The following is a 26,620-nucleotide window of genomic DNA, read 5'->3' as shown; positions in this document are numbered from 1 at the left end:
GCATTGCATCAAACTATGTGTATTTTTTCCCAAATTATTAAGTGAAGCGTCATGGATTAGACAGAGGCACAGAGTTAGAGGGAGTAGCAGGAGAAGGAGATACAGGCAGTGCAGCAAAGCCAGGTTCCGTTGTAAGTTCTGCAGACCCTGGAGAGGGAGTACCAGGCGATTGGGGTGGGGGGGTGGGGGACGGCGGCGGCACGGCAGCGGTCCCGGCCGCGCAGAGGCCGCGGCAGGCAGCGGTGGAGGTAATGAGGGATATAAATGCGGCTCTTTTTCAGAGTCCACCCTGCCTGATACAAAAGAATTATTATCGGAATCAGAATGCTGCTCGTTAGCGGCCTGCTTACAGACTGCCTCCTCAAAAGCAGTATCAGGCTGTACCCGCCTGCAAAACTTGTTGCAAGGCCGCCACTACCGGACGCGCTTCCCGGTGTTGCTCTCTCTCCAGTACCTGGCGTATCATGTTACCTAGGGACGAACCCGCTGGCAAATGAGAGACAAGCGCTGCGCTCTGTGGGTTAGCTTGAGCCCTAGCACATTCAAGCACAGTCGCCTCTTTAGCCGCCTCCGGGAGGTTTGCCGCCTGCACAGCAAGCTGAAGCCGATCTAAAAAGGCAGTAAACCTCTCGGCAATCCCCTGCGGAACTTTCACGCAAGGGGGGTCCGCTCTATCCATGGCCGCGACACGCCCAAGAGCGGCCAAGGCAGTTGTTGCAACTGCCGTAAAGTCACGCCCGCGTATGCCCTGTGCCTGTGCCTGAGGCGTTGCAAACCGTCCCTCCCCCATGAGCTGCCGAACCACCCGCCGCAACTCCTCTCATGGATACTGGGGGGGGGGGGGCGCACCAGGTCCCGCTGGTGCCGCCTCTGCAGGAAAAACCTCCGTCTCCGCCGCACCCTCCGTGCCCATGTCCGCGATCAAAGACGGACCACTCTGCGAGCCCCGCTCCACGGCCGCCCGCTCCGTCTGAGTCCGACCCGCTGTCCCCGAGGGCGCTGTCCCCGCTGTCCCCGAGGGCGCTGTCCCCGCTGCTCCCGAGGGCGCTGCACCCGCAGACGCAGCAGCTCGCGCCGCCAGCCAGCACGCCTCAGCCTCCCGTCCCGCCGCGACCACCTGCTCCACCTTCCCCCAACTCTGCGATCGTTCAGCAGCTCCGCGCTCGGATCGGAGCAAGGACTCCCGAATCTCTCCCCAATTTGGGGGGCTCAAAACTCATCTAGGAAACTCAATGTCCCCCCGGCGCAGCATCCATTGGATGCATTCGCCCGTGGGGCCCCTCCTAATCGAACCGCGGGCACCCGCCTCATCAGCTAACACCTTTAATACCTTAATCGCTTGCGCAAGCTCCATCGTCGCCTGTGCGGCCGATCACGTCGGGGTCACCACTATGTAGCAGTGCTACATATCAAGGTGCCGCGATTAGATCACTGGTCGGCCCGGACCAGGGAAGAGACAGATAACACACATGGTGTGAGTGCCAACTCCGTCCTTTATTGCGCAGTTAATTCCTTTTATACTAACAACGGTAGGTGGGATTACTGATATGTCATAGGGAGGCGACGACTAGCCTTCTACCTTTCCGTGACATCGCGAGATCTTCCGAACGCTGTACCCTACACCTTCCCACAACTAGAACCAGATTGTGGCTGTCCTTTCATGTATATGCAAGCTGAAGAAGGAAAAGGGAACTTGAATTTACCCCTGCCCTGTGAGGTAAATGCAAAACCAGCATCAAACAACTCTCTAAAGAATCTTCTTTCAAATTAGAAATGATGAACATATATTACATATACAGTTAGTTTGAACTCAGATGCTGTAGAAAATGTGAATCAGAACTGAAAATAAATAAGCAGTTCAAGACAAATAGAAGGTGTAGTGGATTTTTACTAACCTAAAGCTTTTTTAAGAACATTTACTGCTATTCCATACTAAAGATATGGTGTCACATACATATCTTTGAATCTTTCTCTGAAAATGTACTGCCACACTTAAGTATCCCCACTGTTTTGTGGAGCTTCTTGTGAAACTCCTTGACCACTACAACAACTCTTTCTTAAGTGGTTAACAACTTACTCCAAAGCCTTGTACCTTATAACTTAGTAGTAACAAGTTATCCCTCGAAGCAGGGATTCATGATCAGGCATGATGATAAGAGACCCTGGATTTGTAGATATGACTAAAACTCATTAGTGCTTCGGGCGATAATAACAGATTAAGTTCTTATTGTCCTGGTTAAATTCTGATTTCTCTCTCTTGTGCTGACATTTAGTTCTCCTGTAGTTTCAAACTGAGTGTGCTGTTTTTTATTTCCCTTCTCAAAAACAGTTGCACAATATTGCTAATACACAGTGCCTGCTTTGGTTACATCTCAGGCACTGAGCCTCAACACTGAGTGGAATAACTGGTGAAATACTTCAACCCCTAAATATTCTGCATGAAAACAAAAAGCTCTATCAATGTAGAAATTTAGCAGTATAGACATTTTTTGTTAAAATGCATAGCTGCATCACAAAATTTGCTCTTCAGAAACCCACGCTTTCCCCACATACATCAAGTTTATCTCTGGTTTGATTTCAGAAAAATCAGAACAGTATCAGCTGAGACCCAAAAGGACTAACCCGACTTTTAGCAGAGACAAAAACCTGCAGAAATAAAAAAGGAACTTTTAAAAATGCTCCAATTCAAATGAAAAGAACTGTATTTAAAATATTCTTGCTTTAAGTTCTCTGGGAAAAGATCAGCTTGTCATAAGAAATGACTTGGCTTTAGAAAGCAGTATACAAAGCACACCAAATACCAACTGTTGAGACTTAGGTCTGTAACCAGGTGTCCTGGGTTCAGCTGGGATAGAGTTAATTTTTACAGGAACCTGGGAGGTGGGGGGGCATAGCCGGGGCAGCTGACCTGAACTAGCCAAGGAGCTATTCCATACCATGTGACATCATGCCTACTCTGTGTACTTTCTCTCTCCTCTCTCTCGGGCAGAGGAACGCTTACTCCTAATAGCTGTGATGCAGGCCTGTACAGGTGGGGAGGAAGACATATCCACTTTGAATTGCTGGAACTCTCGGGACAATTCCTCTACAGCCGAGACACAGGCCCGTAGGGAGGAAGAGAGACTTCCTTCGTATTGCCAGAGTTGGACAGCCAATTCATCCACCGTTTGTCCATAGCCTTCTTTCCAGGACATTACTGCCAATGAGTTGGCGTAGGTTGGTGGTGCACTTCGTAGAAACTTCTGCCACATGGGTTGTGTGCATTGGACTTCATCTGGATCTGTGGGTGACTGTCCCTTTTTTGGATCATTATAAATCACCTCCAGCATGGCTAATTCCTTCAGGTACTGGATACCTCTCTCCATGGTGGTCCACTTGCCTTGGTGACATATAACTTCATCCTTGAAGGGGTAGCTTTCCTTCACACCTGACAGAAGTCGCCTCCAGAGGCTGAGGACTTGTGTTTTTCTCCTGTCGTGGTTTAACCCCAGCCAGCAACTAAGCACCACACAGCCGCTCACTCACTCCCCCCCCCCCACCCAGTGGGATGGGGGAGAAAATCGGGAAAAAGAAGCAAAACCCACGGGTTGAGATAAGAACGGTTTAATAGAACAGAAAAGAAGAAACGAATAATGATAATGATAACACTAATAAAATGGCAACAGCAATAATAAAAGGATTGGAATGTACAAATGACGCGCAGTGCAATTGCTCACCACCCGCCGACCGGCACCCAGCTAGTCCCCCAAGCGGCTATTCCCCGCCCCCACTTCCCAGTTCCTATACTAGATGGGATGTCACATGGTATGGAATACCCTGTTGGCCACTTTGGGTCAGGTGCCCTGGCTGTGTCCTGTGCCAACTTCTTGTGCCCCTCCAGCTTTCTCGCTGGCTGGGCATGAGAAGCTGAAAAATCCTTGACATTAGTCTAAACACTACTAGCAACAACTGAAAACATCAGTGTTATCAACATTCTTCACATACTGAACTCAAAACATAGCACCATACCAGCTACTAGGAAGACAGTTAACTCTATCCCAGCTGAAACTAGGACATCTCCCAATGGCCTTGTCAATGCCCCCTTCCCTAGACAGAGATCCCAACTGCTTGGCTTCCTTACCTTCTAGTTCCACACTACTAGCCCCATTATCCCAGCTTTGGAACAGCCAGGTAACAATGTGCTCACCTGGGTGGCGACCAAAAATCTTTTCCCATGTTGCACAACTCACTCAGGGATAGAGATTGGATGATTATTTCAGGTTCTGCCTCCTCCTTCTGTTTTCGTGATGACCCTGGTTCACTTTCATCTCTCACTAAGCGAACCAATTTCTTTGTGTGTTTCTTCTTATGTACAGGGGTGACCGATACTGGCATAGGTTGGTTCTCTGGTTCAGCTGCAGTGCCTGTCGCCGGGGTAGGTATAGCCACAGTGCCTGTCGCTCTGTTTTCCCTCTCTTCCCCCTGAGGGTCCTGCCTAATATCAAGCAGTGTTTGGTAGATACTGGCCAGGGCCCAGCACAGTGCAGGAAGTTGTGCGTGTCTGGAATAGCCACAGCATTTTCCTTTCAAATATTCTACCACTTTATGAGGGTTCTGTAGTTGTTCGGGAGTGAAGTCCCAAGCCACTGGAGGTGAGAAGTTCTCTAGATACCTGCCCATATCCTCCCACATGCCGTGCCACCCATGAATATCCAGCCTTGAGACAGATCTCTGGGTGGTATTCTTAAAAAAAAAACCCTTTTTGTAGCCCTAAACAAGACCTGAAACATATTCAGGAGGCATAGCACTAACAGCATGCTGGCTTCCGCATCACAAGGATATTCAAAATGCTCAAAAGCTGTTGTAATTAGCCAGAAGGAGAAAAGGGAGGTGAACGGACAGTGGGAAGTATCCCCCCCCAAGTTCCCCATGGATTGGGTGTGATTACCAATAAAATCCGATAGACGGCGCCCAAAGTATAGAAATGATATCACTGCTGCATACAGATACCAGCTTAACCTCATGACCAGCAATGTAATCATTTCATAAGTCGACATTACCCAGTGTAGCAAAATGATAATCCTGATTCCTCTCCCAGAGGTGATAAACGTAACCGCAGGGAATACACAGAGCATATAAGAAATTACACAACGCCACCATGTGAACAAATGAACCAACATTGTGACTAGCAGTTATTTAACTAACATAAGAAATGCATATAACAAATTTGTTTTACCACACTCTGGCCCGATCTGTCGTTATCTCAACCCTTCGTGCCCCACGTTGGGCGCCACAAAGGACTGTTGTTGTTTCAGCCCAGCCTGTAACAAAGGACCACCACGCAGCCGCTCGCTCACTCCTCCCGCCCCCCTCCGGCGGGATGGGGAGGAGAATCAGAAAGGAGAAAAGGAAAAAAAAAAAAACCAAACAAAAAACCGGAACCTCGTGGGTTGAGATAAGGACAATTTACTGGGCCAACACAGAAAGAGAAGTTACAACAACAACGGTACTGATAAAAGAATATACAAAACAAGTGATGCACAGTACAACTGCTCACCACCCGGAACCCAATGCTCCACCACTTCCCCCACCAAAAGCTGAGAGAGACCCTGCCACCCCACTCCCCATTTATATACTGAGCATGATGTCACATGGTATGGAATAGCTCCTTGGCTAGTTCAGGTCAGCTGTCCTGGCTGTGCCCCCTCCCAGGTTCCTGTGAAAATTAACTCTATCCCAGCTGAACCCAGGACAGAGTCTTATACAAATCACCTGTACTTAATATGGTTTTTGTATTCTAATAGTACTCACATAAACATCATCTGCGTGCTTACATGTTGAATTTAGCATTTCAAATCACAAGCTGGACATCTTTTAGAAGCTGGTGAGAAGGACTTAGCTTGGTAACCACAGCTTTTGCAAAACACTCAAGCATGGGCATTTGCTGTGGAGATGAAGATGGTGGCTCTTCTTTGGGTACTAGCTTCAGCAGTTGACTCTTCAAGTAACAGTTTCCCTGTTTGGGAGCAGCAGATGCCCCTATCAAGCAAGTGGCTGAACATCCTCACTTCTTTTCAATGAGGACTGGGGAATTCAGCACCTTGCAAGAACCAGGTAATGTTTAGGGAACTACAGTGTAATGTTTTGCTGTAATTTACTGTAAAACTGAGAAAACATTCCTTTAGTAAATCATAGTTGGAGAATTATTTATGCATACTTAAATTCAAGTTTTTGATACTGTAAGCGCTAGGACTACTTTCTGCAACCTACTTATCTGGGGTTTTATCCAAAACACATTAACAAAATTTACTGATTCGTTAGGGAATGCACCACAGTGCACCACAAGTACATCTTGACAAAATGTAATTGTTTTGCTTTAGCAAACAAGGATATAAAAAGCAAAACCTGCAATATGTGAATACGACAGTGTTCACTTAAGGCCATGCTTTTCAAAATGTAGCCAACATAAATTTGTTTAATGTTGACAGTGTGCTTGCTGCTCTGCAATAGCAAATAAAAATCATATTTTAATATCTTTGAGCCAACATAACAAAGAACAGGCATGACAGAAAGGAATCAAGATATTAAAATAATTATTTTGAGTTATTGCTGTGAACTTCTGATTTTATGACTACTGTAAAAGAAATGAGTTGTCAAAATGGAGTGAGTGGAGAGCTTTAAGTTTGGTGATATGAAATCAGGCAGATTCAAAGCACAGTTTCCAGACTGTGCTGTTCCTGTCATATGGCTCAGGCAGCAATCATGCCATGTATTGGGTACTGGTTTTAGAATACTTTTCCTGAAATCTATCCTCTCAGAACACCATATCACTTCTTGAAATAATACTTAGCTCTCCTAAAACTAATGGTGTGAGAGAGATGCTGCAAAGGCTGAACCCCACCATCCTCCAGTTGCTTTCTTTTATGATTTCCAGGTATCATGCTTAGGCTTCATATGAAAAAACTATAGATGTGTGGTGGGTTGACCCTGGCTGGGTGCCAGGTGCCCACCAAAGCCGCTCTATCACTCCCCCTTCTTAGCTGGACAGGGGGGAGAAAATATAACAAAAGGCTCGTGGGTCAAGATAAGGACAGTTTAATAAAATGAAAGCAAAGGTCGCGTGCGAAAGCAAAGAAAACAAATGATATTATTCTCTACTTCCCATCAGCAGGTGATGTCTGGCCACTTCCTGGGAAGCAGGGCTTCAGTACGCGTGGTGGTTGCTCCGGAAGACAAAAATGCCTTCCCTTCCGCCTCCCTTTACTTAGCTTTTATATCTGAGCTGACGTCATATGGTGTGGAATATCTGTTTGGTTAGTTTAGGTCAGCTGTCCTGATTATGTCCCCTCCCAAGATCTTGCCCTGCCCCAGCCTGCCATTGAGGGAGGGGGCAAAAATGTTGGGGAGACAGCCTTGATGCTGTGCCAGCGCTGCTCAGCAGTAGCCAAAACACTGGTGTGTTATCAACACCTCTCTAGCTACTAATGCAGAGCACAGTTCTATGAGGGCTGCTATGGGGACTATTAACTCCATCTCAGCCAGACCCAATACACTGGAGCAAGATTATGTTTACTTAAAAACTACTACTATCATTAACCCTGCTGTGTTTTTAACAACTGATCAAGTTGAAGGAGAATTAGAACACGACTGCCTGCAGACAATTGAAGAAGTCTCCTCCAGCCGACCGGATCTCCGAGATGCGCCACTGGAAGAAACGGATTGGGAACTGTATACTGATGGAAGCAGTTTCGTCCATGAAGGAAAACGTTTATCAGGATATGCGGTAACCGCTACTGAGAAGGTAATTGAATCACGAGCTTTGCCTTCAAATGTATCTGCCCAAAAGGCTGAATTGATAGCTCTTGCTCGAGCACTGGAACTAAGTCAAGAAAAACAAGTCAACATTTGGACAGACTCAAGGTATGCTTTTGGAGTAGTACATGCACATGGAGCGATATGGAAAGAAAGAGGACTGTTATCTGCACAAGGAACCACCATCCAGCATGCAGAACAAATACTGAAATTGTTAGAAGCCATTCAAAAGCCAACAGCAGTTGCGATAATGCACTGTAAAGCACATCAGTCAGGTAGGACTGTCCCTGAAACAGGTAACCAATTGGCTGATAGAGCTGCTAAAGAGGCTGCAGAAAAAGGCATCCTAGCACTAGTTCCAGAGAAAAGTGTAAATTTGCCTAAAGATGCTCCAAATTATAATGAAAAGGATGAAGAATTAATTATTAAATTGCAGGCTAATAAAAATGAAACAGGATGGGCTGTAACACCAACAGGTCAAACAATAGTCCCACCCGCAATAATGAGAGAAATTGCCCGGGCTGAACATAACAAAGTACTTTGGGGAACAGAAAACCTTGTTAAGCATTTACAAAAGTGTATTTTGAGTGGAGATATGACAAAGATTATTCGACCAATTACAATGGGAAGTGAAATTTGTATACGCAATAATCCCAAAACCAGTAATAAGATTACTTTTGGAATTACGAAGCAAGGAAATTCTCCAGGAAAATATTGGCAAATTGATTTTACAGAATTGCCTCGAAAAGAAGGATATCGATATATCCTAGTTCTAGTTGATACTTTCACTGGGTGGCCTGAGGCTTTCCCTTGTTGCACCAACAAAGCAAGAGAAGTAGTTAAAATCTTGCTCAAAGAAATAATACCAAGATTTGGGGTCCCCGTAGGAATGTCATCTGACAATGGCCCTCATTTTATAGCAAAGATTATGAGACAGTTGAGGAAAGTATTGTCTATAGATTGGGACTATCACACCCCATATAGACCACAAGCAAGTGGGAAAGTAGAAAGAATGAACTACACTCTCAAGCAACAGCTGAGTAAAATTTGTCAGGAAACCTCACTCACATGGGTTTTAAAGCATTACCCATGGCTCTATTAAGAATCAGAGTACAGCCAAAAGGGAAAGGAAATTTAAGTCCTTATGAAAGGTTATATGGGAGACCATATCAAGGGTCCTATGTTCCAAATACCTTGAGCGCTTTTGGGGATATGTCTTTAAAGGGGTTATGATTTATTTAGGAAACTCTTTACAAGAACTTCGTCAGTATGTCTCCACAGCTGGACCCTTAGAATTGGACACAGCAGCGCATCCCTTCCAACCAGGAGATTGGGTGTATGTAAAATCGTGGACTTCAGAACCACTAGCTGAGAAGTGGAAAGGACCGTATCAAGTAATTTTAACAACATATACAGCAGTAAAGGTTTGGGGAAAAGGACCTTGGCTTCACTATTCAAGAATAAAGAAAGCACCAACAGGGAACTGGAAGTCTCAAGAAACTGGTCCTTCGAAATTGAAAATCTATAAATAAGTTCCATGCTATGCACTTGGGAGAACAATTGTGTAAAGCTCATATTATTGGGATTGTTATTAGGGATATTGTCAGGGGCAGTAATCCTTCTGTGTGTTATAGGTTTTAAACATAAGATAAATAATAGCAGATGTAAAATTACAAAGGCAAAATCACAAATTGACATGATAAGAGAATCTGTAGTATAAGATAAACAAAATGAAGCGATTATTGTCTGAATTACTAATCCTGATATTAGTCGTCCCTGTGATTTTGATAAAAGACAATCTAATTTTGCAATTGATTCAAGGTTTTGCGAAGGTACAAAATTTAACCTCAATAACAGCCTGCCTTCCGATTCCAAAGTCAGCTGAAAATCCAATTCCATGGGGAATATTGACATTGAATCTAACCAAAACTTGGGAAAAGATGTGGGACAATGAGAATCAGTTTAGTAGATTAAATTGGACGGATTTGGATGGCAATTATTCTTTAAACTTTGAAAGGAGGAATTATAGCATTCTGAATTGTAACATTACTAAACCATCCACCTCATGGGCAAAAGAATTAATTTATCATACCTCAGGAGAAACTTGTACAAACACCCCTTGGGGCTGCCAATTGCCAAAACCATGGAGACAAGTGCAGAGAGGAACTTGGGATCATATTCAAATTATAGAATGGTGTTTAGAATTTACTGGTGTTACAGGACCCTTATTAGATCCACCCAGAACCAGAACTGTCTATGGGAATTTAGATTGGACTAGACAAACAGAGAAAATCACACATCCTAAATGGAACTGTCCGAAAGTCTATACTTGTAATTCTTCTGACCCAGAAGTTCAAAGACTTTATCCAGTAGCTAAAGCTCTAAGATGGGGATGTGCTTGTAGAAATTATAGTAATGTTTTAAATGATACTTGGTCCCCTCTTAATAATGGAAGGAATATTTGGCCTGGAATTGACTGTATTAAAGGACAGGTGGAAAGTTTAGGGTTAACTGTTTGGGTGAGTAGTGATGGTACCTGGTCCACTCACCTTCCCATGAAAGACAAGAATAAACAATGGACTTTAGGCTTACTAACTTTATGCCCTCTCTGGAAGAAATCCCCCTTGCAGCCTCGATGGTGGAATCGGGTAAAACGAGAAGATGATTCCTGGCAATCACCAAGTACTGGAACCAAAATAGGATGGGTATTGGAATCTGTATTCTTACCACAGTTAACAACTCTTCAAAATAAAATTACTCTCCACAGACTTTCACTCCAAGTAGAAACATTAGCTAATGCTACTCAAACTGGGCTAAATGAACTCAACGCACAAGTACAGGCTACTAGTAAAATGGCATTACAAAATCGGTCAGCTTTGGACTTACTACTACTAAAAGAACATGGGGTATGTGGATACATTAGACTTTCAAATGATTTGTGTTGTATCCACATACCAAATGTGACAGATGATTTAAACCGTCAGATAAACAAAATAAGGCATGTAGCTCAAAGCAGTAGGGAATTGAGATCAAACATAGAAAGTTTTTGGCTAAACAAAATATTTCAAAACTTTGGATTTTCTCTGACTGGATGGTTAGCTGGGCTTTTACAAAATGTAATTGTGATTGTTATCATCATTGTTATAATCTGTGTCGCCTTTAGCTGTCTTAAACAAGCTGTGACACGATCTGTATTCAGGTGAGACTACTAAAAGAATTAGTAGCCTCAAATAGAAAGGGGGGAACTGATAGCATATGTCCATACATTTCATGTGATTTGTTCAAACTTTTATGGTTTTAATATTTTGTACCTTCTATGAAAACTGGTTTGCTGCTAGGTGACTGTGCAAGTGAGATTTGATAAATGATCATATATTAACATTATGGTTGAAACAATGGACAAAGGGTAACCGGGGAGATAATTACCAAGTCTAGTCAAGTGATTAACTAGTAATTATTCATAAGTTTTGCAGTTCTTGGCTCTTATGACTAGATGTTCCTGTACACTAGATGAGAACAATGTTGAGACGGAACACATGTGATTGAAACTGCATTAAGCTTCAAGATCAAAGAACAAGGACAAGAATAAAGACTTCAAGGACAGCCAGCAAGAACTTCAAATGGGTCGGTGGTCGCAAAAGCAGCCCTTTGACTCAAATGGATACTTTATTGTGCATGATCAGATGTAGGCAGTACTATGATAATCAGTTACAATCATTTTTATGTATATGTATACTAATCTGATGAATATGCAATTAGTTATTCTATATAACCTGTTAGTGTTAAAGCTGTGGCATGCATGCTAGGTGGAATTATCCCCCGTGCATCCAGCGCTGCAGTAAAGAATGCCTGCTTTCTAAAACTCCAAAACGAGTCTTAGAGAGTTTCTTCGACCGGCTTTTCGGTATCAAAACCATTGTCGCATTTACTATCAAACTTTGTTAAATCGCTGTTTTATATCAATAAACCTCACATTGTTCCGTAGATGTTTTGATAGCAGGAGCCTCACATCAGGATCAGCTGCTGCTCTTTTGTCTTCGCCCCCCAGCAGCCTCCACTCCTGCCAAGCAGCTGATGTCCCAGAGTGCGATGGGGCCAGGGCTGCTCCCCACCTGACATCCCCACCGAGCATCTGGGTGCCTTGGCCCACAGGCTAGCAGAAGTGCTGGCACGCAGCCGCTAGGAGGATTTGGCAGAGGAAAAATTCCAGATCTTCAAAGAGCAGATGAGGAACAATGCAGTTGTCCACTCCTCAGCCGCCCCTTCCAGGCTGGGATAGGCCAGTGAACCAGGAGCGCAACAGGTGACAGGAATGTGCTGGATGTGCCCGCATCCTTTCCCTTGTGTCTATCGCACAACAGGAACCTTTTGTAGCAGTAGTAAACCTCAGCAGATCTTTGTTTTTGGCTTTGGGGTATTTTATTTTGATATTTGCTCTGATGTGTTTGCTATCTGAGCCAACTACCAGTCATTTTTGCCTCTGAAGGCTTGTAATGATTGAATTACATTAGATCTTCGAAAATCCCTGCAAAGATACTCTCATTATTGCAGTAACTATAATTGTAGTAGAAACTAGTTCATACCCCAGTGGACAACAGTTCTTCATTTGCCAATTTATCAATCATCTGTTTTGCTGTTTGGTCTGTAAGTTTCTAATATGTAGTTAACTTTATCTACAGCATCACTGTCATGTTTTATCTTTGAGTTACCAATATGTACTTAAAGCCTACATCCAAACAAAGACAAGGTTATTTGTGGAAATAATTGCAAAGTAGAGAAAGGGAGGAAGAAGGACATAGTACTTGCAGAAGGAACTCAGCTAAGGATGGTAAAATACTCCACTCATCTCTTAGGTCTATAGAAGCTGTGTAGTTGTTGCACTGCTGGTAGAATAGCCATCCCTGGCAAGAATATTGCATTATTGAAGCCCCACGGTTACAAAAATTAATTTCAGTTTGTATTTATCACAGTTTTGCATTCCCATGATGGTCTATTTGTCTCCTATTAAAGCTACAAACTGAAGCACTTACTGTAAACAGTCTCAACTGAGGTCATCCATGTGCCAGACTTCCTTGCTTTATAACTTAAATGGACAAATTCTAGTGTCACAATGGAAATCAGTTCTTCGTTAGTTTTGTATCTGTGGAGGGTTGACCCTGGCTGGATGCCAGGTGCCCACTAAAGCAGCTCAATCACTACCCCTCCTTAGCTGGACAGGGGAGAGAAAATATAACAAAGGGCTCATGGGTCGAGATAAGGACAGGGAGAGATCACTCAACCAATTACCGTCACGGGCAAAACAGACTCGACTTAGGGAAAATTAACTTATTTTATTGCCAGTCAAACCAGAGTAGGGTAATGAGAAATAAAACCAAATCTTAAAACACGTTCCCTCCACCCCTCCCTTCTTCCCGGGCACAGCTTCACTCCCAGATTCTCTACCTACCCCCCACAGTGGCGCAAGGGGATGGGGAAGCGGGGTTACGATCAGTTCATCACACGTTGTCTCTGCCACTCCTTCCTCTTCAGGGGCAGGACTCCTCACGCTCTTCCCCTGCTCCAGCATGGGGTCCCTCCCATGGGAGACAGTCCTCCATGAACTTCTCCAACGTGGGTCCTTCCCAAGGGCTGCAGTTCTTCACGAACAGCTCCAGCATGGGTCCCTTCCACAGCGTGCAGTCCTTCAGGAGCACACTGCTCCAGCGTGGGTCCCCCACGGGGTCACAAGTCCTGCCAGCAAACCTGCTTCTGCATGGGCTCCTGTCTCCATGGGGCCGCAGGTCCTGCCAGAAGCCTGCTCCAGCATGGGCTTCCCATGGGGTCACAGCCTCCTTCGGGCATCCGCCTGCTCCGGCGTGGGGTCCTCCATGGGCTGCAGGTGGATATCTGTGTTGTGTTAAAGAGTAAAGAGGTTTCGCAGAAAATAAACCCCCTTGCATTCCAGCCTATCCTCAGATATCAGAGGGGCTGGGGGTGGCTAGGTTTAGTTTCTGAGTGATGTCCAGTTCAACGTTATAAGTCTGGTCACGTTCAATATGCTGAACTATCATGATGATGGATGCAGTAATAGCTTACTGTACTCTCAGCTTAGCTGTGTTCACCACACTAGGATTAGCAGACTTAGGGAGTTTGGTTGCGGTAACGTACTATCATGGCTAGATTAATGAGCAGCACAGTTTATTAAAGCAACAGTACAGGTTCTTTTGGATTGCTGGTGATAAATACACTGTCTGCAAAGCATGTGCAAATGACAATACAGTTGACTACAAGCACACTAAATTATGGGAAAACTCTATAGAGATTTCTAAGTTTCCCGGGAAAGCACTCGGTATAACCAAGTGTTCAAATCTTACCCAATAGGCGTCCCTATGGGGAAGACAGGTTCAGCCCATCGTCTGATCCCAGAAGTCAGCGATGTCCTCCCAACTTGTCTATGATGGTGTCTTCCCTAGCATTCCTCCTCCCTTCAGCCTTTTTATATTTTCTTATTTTTAGGTGGAGCTTGAGTGACTCTAGTCATACATACCTTTATTATGATTGGTGTAAAATCTCCTCGCTTTACTTTTAAAGGTATATGCTAGAGAAAAATCAGAGCACATGCTCAGTGAGGGGTGCTCATACCTTGAAGGTGGGTAGCTTTTGGGATGGAGATGTGTTTTGGTATTATAATGAACAAAGTTCACCCAGAGGACATGATTTAGCGTGTCACTACTCCAGAACCGGGCACTTATGATATAAATCAGAAGTAAGACAGTAGTGTTGACAGAACCCACATTATTTCACCTCTTTGCTTCAGTGGATTCAATGCAGGGACCTTCCATTCTTGTTCCAGTAGTTCCAGTTCCCCATCCCTGCAGTGATGTCACAGAGCCTCGCCACGGTGTCTCCACTCTGCTCCACCCTCCGTGTTGTTTCTCAGAGTCAGCATACCAAGCTCCCCTGGTGTTGCTAACATCTGAGGTTGCAGGTTATATTGCTTAGGGAATTATTATGGAACAGATTTCTTGTATATCCACCACATTCCACCCTGGAGGTTTACCTTCCCTTAAGAGGGGGGGACACAAAAGTCACCTCCAGCAATCATTCCACAGCACCCCAGGCCTACTTGCTGGTGGGGTGGGGTGAGAAGCAGAAAAGGCCTTGACTCTATGTAAGCACTGCTTTGCAGTATCAAAAACATCCCTGTATTATCAACACTGTTTTCAGCACAAATCCAAAACATCTCCCCATACAAGCTACTATAAAGTAATTTAACTCTATCCCAGCCAAAACCATCACAATATGAAGTCCTAGACTGGTAGTTTAGGAGTCAGAGGACACCAGAAAACTCATTTCATGCACGTGCTTTAGAAATACAATATTTTATAAAGCACTTTGCATTTGTCGTGGTTTAACCCCAGTAGGCAGCTAAGCTCCACATAGTACATATACATCAAGTCAGGGTATAAGGAGATCCCTCCCATTGAGTCACGAGGTTCAGAGCAGACCCCCTTGCTTTCTAGACTCCTCCTCAGAGAAGGGTCTAGGGGTGGCTGGATCCACTCCTAGTCCCAGACTTGGTCAATGGGTTTATGTCTAAAGGGATGAGGTGTAGGGAGTATGGAAAAGGAAAAGAGAAAGGTTTCACCGGTCCTGGGTCCAGTGTTGTTTCAGTCAGCCTAGGGGTCCAGTTCCAGTGGGCATGCATGTGTGGGGCTTCAATTCATGTCCTTTTATTATCCTTGCCCCTCCTTCGGTCAGGCACTCAAACTCATTAGGCTAATTAGGTGTCATGAGCAGTTTGTGAGCCTTTGGGAAATGGGTCAGTGGGCTTGGGGGTCCTTTGGGGAGTAACTTCCCCTTCCCTGCAGACATGACCATTGTTTGATCTTTGGCCATACACGGTGAGCTGCTCTGCTCAGCATATCAGAACATCATATCAGAACACAGAGCTGTTCACCCTCCAGCACGCCCTCCCTGTCCTGTTGCTGATCGGCTTCTTTTCACCTGTGGTTCCTTGCTATGCAGAGTTCATTGTTATACAGAGTTTGTCCTTAAGCAGAACTTGCCCCACCACAATGTTTGAGACATTAACTCTTTCAGTCTTTCACACAAGCATAGTTTCCAGAAGGATCTGCTCCATGATCTTGTCGGGCACAGAGGTGAGACTGACTGGCCTGTAGTTCCCTGGGTCTTCCTTTTTTCCCTTTTTAAAAATGGCGGTTATGCTTCCCCTTTTCCAGTCAGTGGGAACTTCCCCGGACTGCCACGACTTCTCAAATATGATGGATAGTGGCTTAGCCACTTCATCCGCCAGTTCCCTCAGGACCCGTGGATGCATCTCATCAGGTCCCATGGACTTGTGCACCTTCAGGTTCCTTAGATGGTCTCAAATCTGACCTTCTCCTACCATGGGAGGTTCTTCATTCTCCCAGTCCTTGCCTTTGCCTTCTGCATCTTGGGCGGTGTGGCTGGAGCACTTGACGATGAAGACTGAGCCTTCTCCATGTTCCGGGTAACCAGATCTCCCGTTTCCTTCTGGACAAGGCCCACATTTTCCCTAGTCTTCCTTTTATCACTGACGTACCTATAGAAGCTTTTCTTGTTGCCCTCGACGACCCTGGCCAGATTCAATTCTATCAGGGCTTTGGCTTTCCTAACCTGATCCCTGGCTGCTCAGACAATTTCTCTGTATTCCTCCCAGGCTACCTGTCCTTGCTTCCACCCTCTGTAGGCTTCCTTTTTGTGTTTGAGTTTGTCCAGGAGCTCCTTGTTCATCCATGCAGGCCTCCTGGCGTTTTTGCCTGACTTCCTCTTTCTTGGGATGCATCGCTCCTGAGCTTGGAGGAGGTGATCCTTGAATATTAACCAGCTTTCTTGGGCCCCTCTTCCCTCCAGGGCTGTATCCCATGGTACTCCACCAAGCAGATCCCTGAAGAGGCCAAAGTCTGCTCTCCTGAAGTCCAAGGTAGCAAGCTTGCTGTGTGCCCTCCTCGCTGCCCTAAGGATCTTGAACTCCACCATTTCATGGTCACTGCAGCCAAGGCTGCCCTTGAGCTTCACATTCCCCGCCAGCCCCTCCTTGTTGGTGAGAACAAGGTCCAGCATAGCACCTCTCCTCATTGGCTCCTCTATCACTTGGAGAAGGAAGTTGTCATCAACGCATTCCAGGAACCTCCTGGATTGCTTATGCCTGTGGGAGCAGATCGGAACACCTGGCATTTGTTTTCAAGAGTGACCGTTAGAATTTGTTGTGCTGCATGTTTGCCAAGCCCTTGAAGAACTAGTTTCACAAGGTCAGGTTGGAGGATGGCCTTGTGTAGGCCTGGGAAGATGTGGCTGAAGACAGTCACGAGTATGTCTATGGAATGTTTTTATCTTTAACTGTTCTGAGGACTGGCAAACATCCCAGCTGGGCCAGATATGCCCTCCTGTGTTAGTAGTATTGGCTGTGTGCCGTTAGTACTTTCTGGATCTTTGTTGAAACATATATAAGTTGGATTCTTTTGTGAAATAAAGGGAATATTGCACAGAGAGCTTGAGCGCTTAATTGAGTCTCCGCATATGCCCTGCCATGTTGTCCCTCCAGCAGATATTGGGGTGGTTGAAGTCCCCCATGAGGACCAGGGCTTGTGAACATGAGGCTTCTCCTATCTGTCTATAGAGGGCCTCGTCCGCTCGGTCTTCCTGGTCTGGTGGCCTGTAGCAGACCCCCACTATAATGTCACCTGTCCCTGCCCACCCTTTAATCCTGACTCATAGGCTCTCGGTCAGCTCCTCATCCATCCACAGGCAGAGCTCCATGCACTCCAGCTGGTCATTGACATAGAGGGCAACACCCCCTCCTTGTCTCCCCTGCCTGTCCTTCCTAAAGAGCCTGTATCCTTCCATTCCAACACTCCAGTGATAGATGTTCATCCATCTCCAGGAAAGCAGGGCTCCATCATGCATATGTGGTGGGTTGACCCTGGCTGGACGCCAGGTGCCCACCAAAGCCGTTCTACCACTCCCCCTTCTCAGCTGGACAGGGGAGAGAAAATATAACAAAGAGCTTGTGGGTCGAGATAAGGACAGGAGAGATCACTTACCAATTACCATCATGGGCAAAACAGACTCAGCTTGGGGAAAATTAACTCAATTTATTACAAATCAACCAGAGTAGGGTAATGAGAAATAAAACCAAATCTTAAAACACCTTCCCTCCACCCCTCCCTTCTTCCCAGGCACAGCTTCACTCCCGGATTCTCTACCAACCCCCCCAGCGGCACAGGGGGACGGGGAATGGGGTTTACGGTCAGTTCATCACACGTTGTTTTCTGCCGCTTCATCCTCCTCAGGGGGAGGACTCATCACACTCTTCCCTGCTCCAGGGTGGGGTCCCTCCCATGGGAGACAGTTCTCCATGAACTTCTCCAACATGGGTCCTTCCCACGGGCTGCAGTTCTTCATGAACTGCTCCAGCATGGGTCCTTTCCACGGTGTGCAGTCCTTCAGGAGCACACTGCTCCAGCGTGGGTCCCCCACGGGGTCACAAGTCCTGCCAGCAAACCTGCTTCTGCATGGGCTCCTGTCTCCATGGGGCCGCAGGTCCTGCCAGGAGCCTGCTCCAGCGCGGGCTTCCCACGGGCTTACAGCCTCCTTCGGGAACCCACCTGCTCTGGCGTGGGGTCCTCCATGGGCTGCAGGTGGATATCTGCTCCACTGTGGACCTCCATGGACTGCAGGGGGACAGCCTGCCTCACCATGGTCTTCACCACGGGCTGCAGGGGAATCTCTGCTCCGGCCCCTGGAGCACCTCCTCCCCCTCCTTCTTCACTGACCTTGGTGTCTGCAGGGTTGTTTCTCTTACATGTTCTCACTCCTCTCTCTGGCTGCCATTTTCCGTCTGTCCCAACTTTTTTTCCTTCTTAAAAATGTTATCACAGAGGCGTTACCACTATCGCTGATTGGCTCGGCCTTGGCCGGCGGCGGGTCCGTCCTAGAGCCGGCTGGTATTGGCTCTGCCGGACACAGGGGAAGCTTCCATCAGCTTCTTACAGAAGCCACCCCTGTAACCCCCCCCAGCTACCAAAACCTTGCCACACAAAGCCAATATAGCATAACAGTTACTTGGGAAGACAAATGCCATAACTCCAATGTCCCTTCTTCTTCCTCCTTCCCCCAGCTTTTATTGCTGAGTGTGGCATGATATGATCTGGAATATCCCTTTGGTCAGTTGGGCTCAGCTGTCCCAACTGTCCCCCCTCCCAACTTCTTGTGCACCCCCAGCCTACTTGCTGGTGGGGCGGTGTGAGAAGCAGAAAAGGCCTTGATGCTGTGTAAGCACTGCTCAGCAATAACTAAAACATCCCTGTATTATCAGCACAAATCCAAAACATAGCCCCATACAAGCTACTATGAAGAAAATTTAACTCTATCCCAGCCAAAACCAGTTCAGCATTACATGGTGATCATTCAAAAATTTCTATGCCCTGAGGAAGATGTGCTGTGCAATGCAGTGGCAATAAAAGACAGCAGAATCACACTGATTTTTTGGGTGGTTCAGGAAGGGCTGAGGTGCAACATAGAAAACAGTCACTTGCTTTCCCTGGTCTTGCTATGCTACTAGACCAGTAGGGTACACCAATGTATAGGAGGAAACTCTCAACTGAAAACAGTTGCAAGACTTATCCATTTGAGGTGAAGACAAAGGCCGAAGTAGGCGCTTCCTCTGTAACTATTGCCTGCTGTATACAAGAACGTGGGTGTATTGGTTTTGTTGGCAAGGTTTTGGTAGCGGGGGGGGGTTACAGGGGTAGCTTCTGTAAGAAGCTGCTAGAAGCTTCCCCTGTGTTCAAGAGAAAGCCAATACCAGCTCTGAGACGGACCCGCCGCTGGCCAAGGCCGAGCCAATCAGCGATAGCGGTAACGCCTCTGTGATAACATTTTTAAGAAGGAAAAAAAAGTTGGGACAGGCAGATTCGGCAGCCGGAGAGAGGAGTGAGAACATGTAAGAGAAACAACTCTGCAGACACCAAGGTCAGTGAAGAAGGAGGGGGAGGAGATGCTCCAGGCGCCGGAGCAGAGATTCCCCTGCGGCCCGTGGTGAAGACCATGGTGAGGCAGGCTGTCCCCCTGCAGTCCATGGAGGTCCACGGTGGAGCAGATATCCACCTGTAGCCCGTGGAGGACCCCACGCCGGAGCAGGTGGGTTTCCCGAAGGAGGCTGTGACCCCATGGGAACCCTGCGCTGGAGCAGGTTCCTGGCAGGACCTGCGGATCTGTGGAGAGAGGAGCCCACGGAGCAGGTTTTCTGGCAGGACTTGTGACCCCGTGGGGGACCCACGCTGGAGCAGTGTGCTCCTGAAGGACTGCACACCGTGGAAAGGACCCATGCTGGAGCAGTTCGTGAAGAACTGCAGCCCGTGGGAAGGGCCCACGTTGGAGAAGTTCGTGGAGGACTGTCTCCCGTGGGTGGGACCCCACGTTGGAGCAGGGAAGAGTGTGATGAGTCCTCCCCCTGAGGAGGATGAAGCGGCAGAAAACAACGTGTGATGAACTGACCGTAAACCCCATCCCCGTCCCCCTGTGCCGCTGGGGGGGGGTTGGTAGAGAATCCGGGAGTGAAGTTGTGCCCGGGAAGAAGGGAGGGGTGGAGGGAAGGTGTTCTGAGATTCGGTTTTATTTCTCATTACCCTACTCTGGTTGATTTGTAATAAAGTGAGTTAATTTCCCCAAGTTGAGTCTGTTTTGCCCGTGACGGTAAGTGATGAGTGATATCTCTCCTGTCCTTATCTCGACCCACAAGCTCTTTGTTATATTTTCTCTCCCCTGTCCAGCTGAGGAGGGGGAGTGATAGAACGGCTTTGGTGGGCACCTGGCAACCAGCCAGGGTCAACCCATCACAGTGGGAAATCAAGCCACATATTTGCCACTGGGAACACATTTGAGAGCATTGCTTCTTTGAATGGGACCGGTGCTTTGATGAAACCTCAGCCTGTTAGGCTCTTATGTGGGAAACTACTGTGCTGAAACTGTACAACTCACCTTGTATTATCTGTAAGTAATTCAACAGCATAGAAATTCTTGTCAAGTATGTTCATCACAGCCAATATAAAACAAGGAACGGTGTCAGCTACCTGTCTCCTAAAAACTACACAATGTTCTCTTTCCTGCCTAAGATGCGTACACAGTCACTGTCACCACAGCATCTGATGACTATTGCTTAGCCCTCTTCTACAACAAGAGGAACTGAGGCATAGAAAAGCCATATACAAGGGAATGTCATGCACCAAGCTGCAACTTTAGACACCAAATTTAAATTCAAAGAGTTACATCCTTCATAAACAGGCCTTTGTCTCATTGGAAGTCACCTCTGGAAAATGGAAATGCAGGTGCTTTTGAAAATGTTGCCATCAGTGCCTTGCTCACAGTGATGTAGAAAATTGGTCATGAAACAACAGTTTGAACCTGCAGGTGTCTGAAGGTGCAGGCCTCACTTCCTTTCTTTTCAAAATGCCTCTGTTTTCCAACTGGTAGCATTTTCTTAAGTCCTAGTTTATGGTGACTAAGAGGTTTAAATGGCCTAAGGGTCAGAAATCTTCAGCTCGGTTCAGCCCTGGGTCACTGCATTGATCCGAGACTGTGGGCAAGAGCCTGGCCTCTCCGAGCTGTTTTATGCCCTGTAGTGAAATTTGTTTATAAATATAATTGATTTTAAAGAGCTCAGACCCTCTCAGATGAAGCCACTAATAGTAATCAAAGCTGTTATTGCCATTCTAAAAACTGATGAAACAAAAGTACATATAAAGAGCAAAGCCCTACCTAGCAGTCTACCTAGTGTTTCTTTTTGTACACTCCTGTTCAGAAAACATACCTAAATTATGAAATTTATACCCTGCTCTGATGAACCAGGCAATAAGTTGAGGCTATACTGGCAGTGTAAAATGAAGTGCCTTATATCCACACAGAGAAGTTTATGTGTGTGTTACATGTATGTTGTCCAAGTACCTGAACACACACACACAAAAGCACATGGGTGCAACAAGGTAAATGAATGTATGGCATTCAGCACAGATTGGATACCAAGCTTTTCACATGCATATATGCAAATATCTTATTTGTCTTTATCAGTTTCACAAGCTTTGCTGCATATATCCTTCTGGAGGAACAGCTGAAAAATGTCTTATGTGTAACTATACCACAAAATGCAAGCATAAAACGGAAAAGGGAAATAGCAAATTATGTCATTAAAGAACCCCAAGCAATTTGGCCAGTAAAACATGCTGTGGTCTCCTTGACAACCTTTCAGAGAGCAACAGAATTGGTTTAATTGGTCAGCCTCTCTGAAGAGAAGTTTTGACTTTTGTTTTTTTATTCATCAAACAAAAAATATAAATATACTCTTTCTCTTTGGAAACTGGACATGGACAAAATATGGCAATGCAGAGAAGGGAAAAGAAAAGCACAGCATTACAGCATGTGTGAGGGAGGAGAAAAAAAATATTTCCTACCATCTCACACAGCATACAACCAGAGGCCATTTTGCATATTTATATCCTCTCAACAGTACAAATGTGTTTCACATACAAAACCCTGGGGAGAAATTACTGGAGAGGAACTCCATAGAGTTATATGACAGCTTACCACATGGCTTTTTGAGCCACAAAAGTGACTTTTCCCAACACCACCCACCACGAGCCGTCAGATGCAGGTTTAATGGCCCAAGCCCCAGATGTTGCCACCTGTGAGAACAGAATTTGGGTGCTGTGGATGTTGTGACACAGGCTGCAAGGCCTCAGCAGCTCACTCCCATACAGCTGAGGTATATAACAGAGCCCTGTATCGTGGGCAACTCAGTAAAAAAATAAGCTTTTGCTGACAAATACAATCATGCATTTTTTTTTCTTGCAGAACAGATATTGGTAAAGTGCTAAATGATGTTTTGACAACACTGTTAAAGGACTGCTTTAAACCAACTGTTTATCCCACAAGCTTGCTAGGCCTGGAAATAGAAAAATATATCTTCAATTTTTTTTTACTGGTAGTTTATGGCCTCAGTCCAGCAATCCCCGAGGAAACCATGTTGATAGTGCTGTACTAAGCCCTAACACTTGAGATGCACCCAGACACTTTACTGATAAATGCAAACAACAAGCCCACAATGATATTAATTTCTAATGCAAATTACAACATCACTATTACTAATATGAGTGTCAGCATCAGAAAGTTGCCAAGCATCTCAGAAATATTTCATGCTGACAACAATTTGCTAGCATTGCCGCAGTCTGCAAGAGGAAATATTTCAGGAGCCTGGAGCTGGCACTAGGGACAGGGACATCACTCCCCCATGGTGGCTGCACCAAGAGCTGCCAACACTGCCGCAGCATTTCACTGTGGAATTAATGCTTTTTTCCCTTTCAGGCAGTGCGGACATCAGCTCTCAGGGTCTACCACCCAGACAGAGAGAACGAATACAAGGCCCTGCAAAATAGCCCTTGGAAAGCTTAGCCTTGGACCTGTGTGTTCCCTGGGGGAGCAGGGTTTGGTGAGCACCCAGCAAAGCTGCAGTAAAGCAAGGGGTTGGGCACAAGCAGCTTACAGCCCTTCATGAAACACATGGTCGGGGAAAAAAACCTATCATCATGAACACACAGGTTTCTCCATATCATAAAAGGCCATTTATACAATTCTTTTTCTGCAGATTATAAAATCAGGTAGAGTACTGAGAAGTACAACAAAAGTAAAAAGGTACATTGAAGAATGGCATTATATGTATGAAAACATATATTCATGTCCGTATGTGGCTCACAGTTTTGATTTCCTTCCCCATTGCTATTGGTAGTCACACATACATAACAAGTGCCAGAGTGTGAGGAAAGCTGCATTTATTCACACTGCTGTTTGCTGAGTTTGGTTTGTTTTGCAGTTTTTTGTCCCAGAGTCTGACAAACAGCATCACAATTACCAAGGATTCTGGTGAGAGCAGTAATGCTTCTGCAACATCACCCAGTATGGCCAGTAATGGTTTTAATCTCATAGATGAGCATTTAACTGCTGCAGTGCCCTTTAAATCAATGTGCTAGGTACATGCATTACTATTTAACATTGAAAAGCAATATAAAAATGTGGCAATGCTGCACATAAATAAATGCATTTAATTCAATACAGTTGAATTTGGCCTGCTGTATTAACTTTTGCAATTAAAAACAGCACATATAACCCACTTACTGAAAGAAAGAAACAAAATAAATGTGTTGCCCTGGGGAAAATATACCCAAAGACTGAAAAAATAACTATATGAAAGGATAGGTTAAAACCTGAAATAAAGAACATATTTATTTTAGTGTAGGCTAAACATTCTGAAAGTGGTCGTGTGATGCTATAGCAGTATTTCCCTTACAGAAAGATGTATGTTGAAGAAGGAAGGCAAAAGCCAGTTTGTAGCAAAATTGGTGAATCTCAGCAATAATCAGGTTCACTGCAGCAGGATGCACCCAGCAGTTTTGGGGCTTTTTGATTAATAAGCCTGCTGACACTGGAGTTTTTGCAAGTGCTTGTAAATTAGTTTCACACCATCTTTGCTGTATGAGGACAGACTGTGTGTGTATCTATTCATTACGGAGGCACACACAAACAAATCCAACAGGTGTTAAAGCTCAGATTTATTCTTCAGTAAAAAGTTAGTTAGAACTCCGATAACATTTTGTAAACCACAGGCTCAATGATGTAAAGGGAATTAATACTACACAGCCAACTTAAAAATTCTTAAGATTTAAAATGATGGCTCCAAAATGCACGTATCGCTTGCCTAAAAGCTGAGGGCTCTCTCCCTCGAAGAGTTACCTCGGGTGGTGCCCCGACCCAAGGGGGAGTCCCCAACTGCAGACCCGCTGCTCCGAGGAGGACTGATTCCAACATGTCCTCCGGCAGGACCCCGTTTATACACTTGTCAAATCTGATCTGTGGTCATTTAATCCCTATTGGCCAAAAAGGTCACCTCAGTGTACCTAGCACATCTCGATTGGTCAGTTCAATTTTCAACCTGCGGCCTCTAGGGTTTGGGGTTTTTTTCTCTTCCCCCTGCCTGGAGAAGTTTCATTTCCTGTTGGGGGGAGTGCACTGTCACACTATTACCCACATAATGAATGTCAGAAAAGCAGAATTCAAATTCGTGCTACAGCTAATTAAAACTAGAGCAGAAGAAGTACCAGGGGACTGTGGAGCAGCAGCAGCTCCCTGCTAGTTACTGGTGAAACCTTTCACACACGGCCTATACTTTCAACTACAGACCCACTCACTCCCAAAGCATTTTCCCCACCATGCTTCACCAAGGGCTTAATTTTCAGTGCTGCACTTGGAGGGAGCACAAACCATAGCACAGCTGAAGCACAAGATTGTTTCTGGATAAGACAGGCCCAGCCCACGAGCGCTTCATGCTGGCTTGGATGCTCAGCCCTGGGAGAGAAATCCTGTAAAAATCAGTTTGTGCTGAGACAAAAGCAACTCTACCCCCCAATGCCTTTCTAAAATACCTTACAGTCAACGTGTTCAGAAATAAACCTGAGGGTGACTCTAGCTTCTCCTACCTGATGTAACCCCTTGTTACCTCCCTGGATGACCACTCACCTTCACTTTCATGCTTAATACTTGTGAGTGGGTTCCAGTTTTGAAACAGTGAATTACTGGGAGACAGAAAGCCTTTCCCTAGTCAAGAAATCAAATATTCATATGCCACAGCTATATTACAGTTTGCTTCCCACAAAGCTAATAACCCCTCAATGTAAGTTACACATGCAAGATTCCAATAATGCCTTTTCTTGCCCCATCCCAAGGCACTGTACAATAACTGCAACCCCAAAGGGGTCAAATATTCCAGCTGCTCCAAAATGTTTGGAAGTTAACTCACAAGGGGCGCTGGGGTCTTTGCGCTTTGTGCTGGAGCTTTTCCCTAAGGTTCAGGCTAAAAGGTTCAGGGACTGTCGAGAATGGGATTGCAGAACTGAACAGCAGCAAAGATGAACTAATTAGTGAAGACAACACAGGAGGCAGTAATCTTTTTAAGACTGCTTTAATCAAAATGAAAGATCTTCCCTGCTCAAGACATAACAGTTGATCAAGATAGCATTGTGCGTTTGGATCACATTAGGGTGAAGGAGGGAACTGCTAGGGAGTAAATGTCTCTTTCCCTATGGACATTCTGTATTGGCATCTCTTCTTTTACAGCTATATTTTGCAATGATTAGTGGAGACTGATTGCTGCTGGAGAAGTCAGCCATGCTTCTAACATCCCTTAACAGTTTTGTAGCCAGCAGGATTTGGTCAAGTTGTGAGTAGTCCCGAGATTATGCATACATAATTCTTATGTGATAGGGGACAGATCCCTTGCTAATGCGCCTACAGTGTTAAATTTGTAACCAACCTTGTGAACTTTATGCGGACCTGTGCTAGTAAATCTTTGGTTAATTAGAACAATTGGATTGAAAAGACGTTTACAGAGCATTAGAAGGACAACAGGAGGTGTAAATGGCTCAAACTGCAGGCCTAGTGACTGGAATTTGTAGTTTGGGAGATGAAAAGAGAGGCTTACCAAAGTATGTACAATATTTCCTGTAAGTAGCAGATCACTTCCACCTATCAAATCAATAATGATATTGGCTATAAAGCAGGAGAAAACCTGAGAGGATCAGGCTAAGGCTGAGCTCTCTACAAACTCAATTTCCAAATTTGTGAAGGATGAGGTAGAAAAGGGAAATGCACAGTTGCAAAGGAATAGCCGCATCTTACAGAGATTTAAAGCTGATGGAGCTGAGTAGCAGAACTGAGTATTATAGAGGAAACTGGTAAATTATAGGGGAACAAACATCACTTT

Source organism: Aquila chrysaetos (assembly GCF_900496995.4).
Source record: "Aquila chrysaetos chrysaetos chromosome W unlocalized genomic scaffold, bAquChr1.4 W_unloc_2, whole genome shotgun sequence".
Lineage (NCBI taxonomy): Eukaryota > Metazoa > Chordata > Aves > Accipitriformes > Accipitridae > Aquila > Aquila chrysaetos.
Note: the sequence above shows the minus strand (reverse complement) of the source record.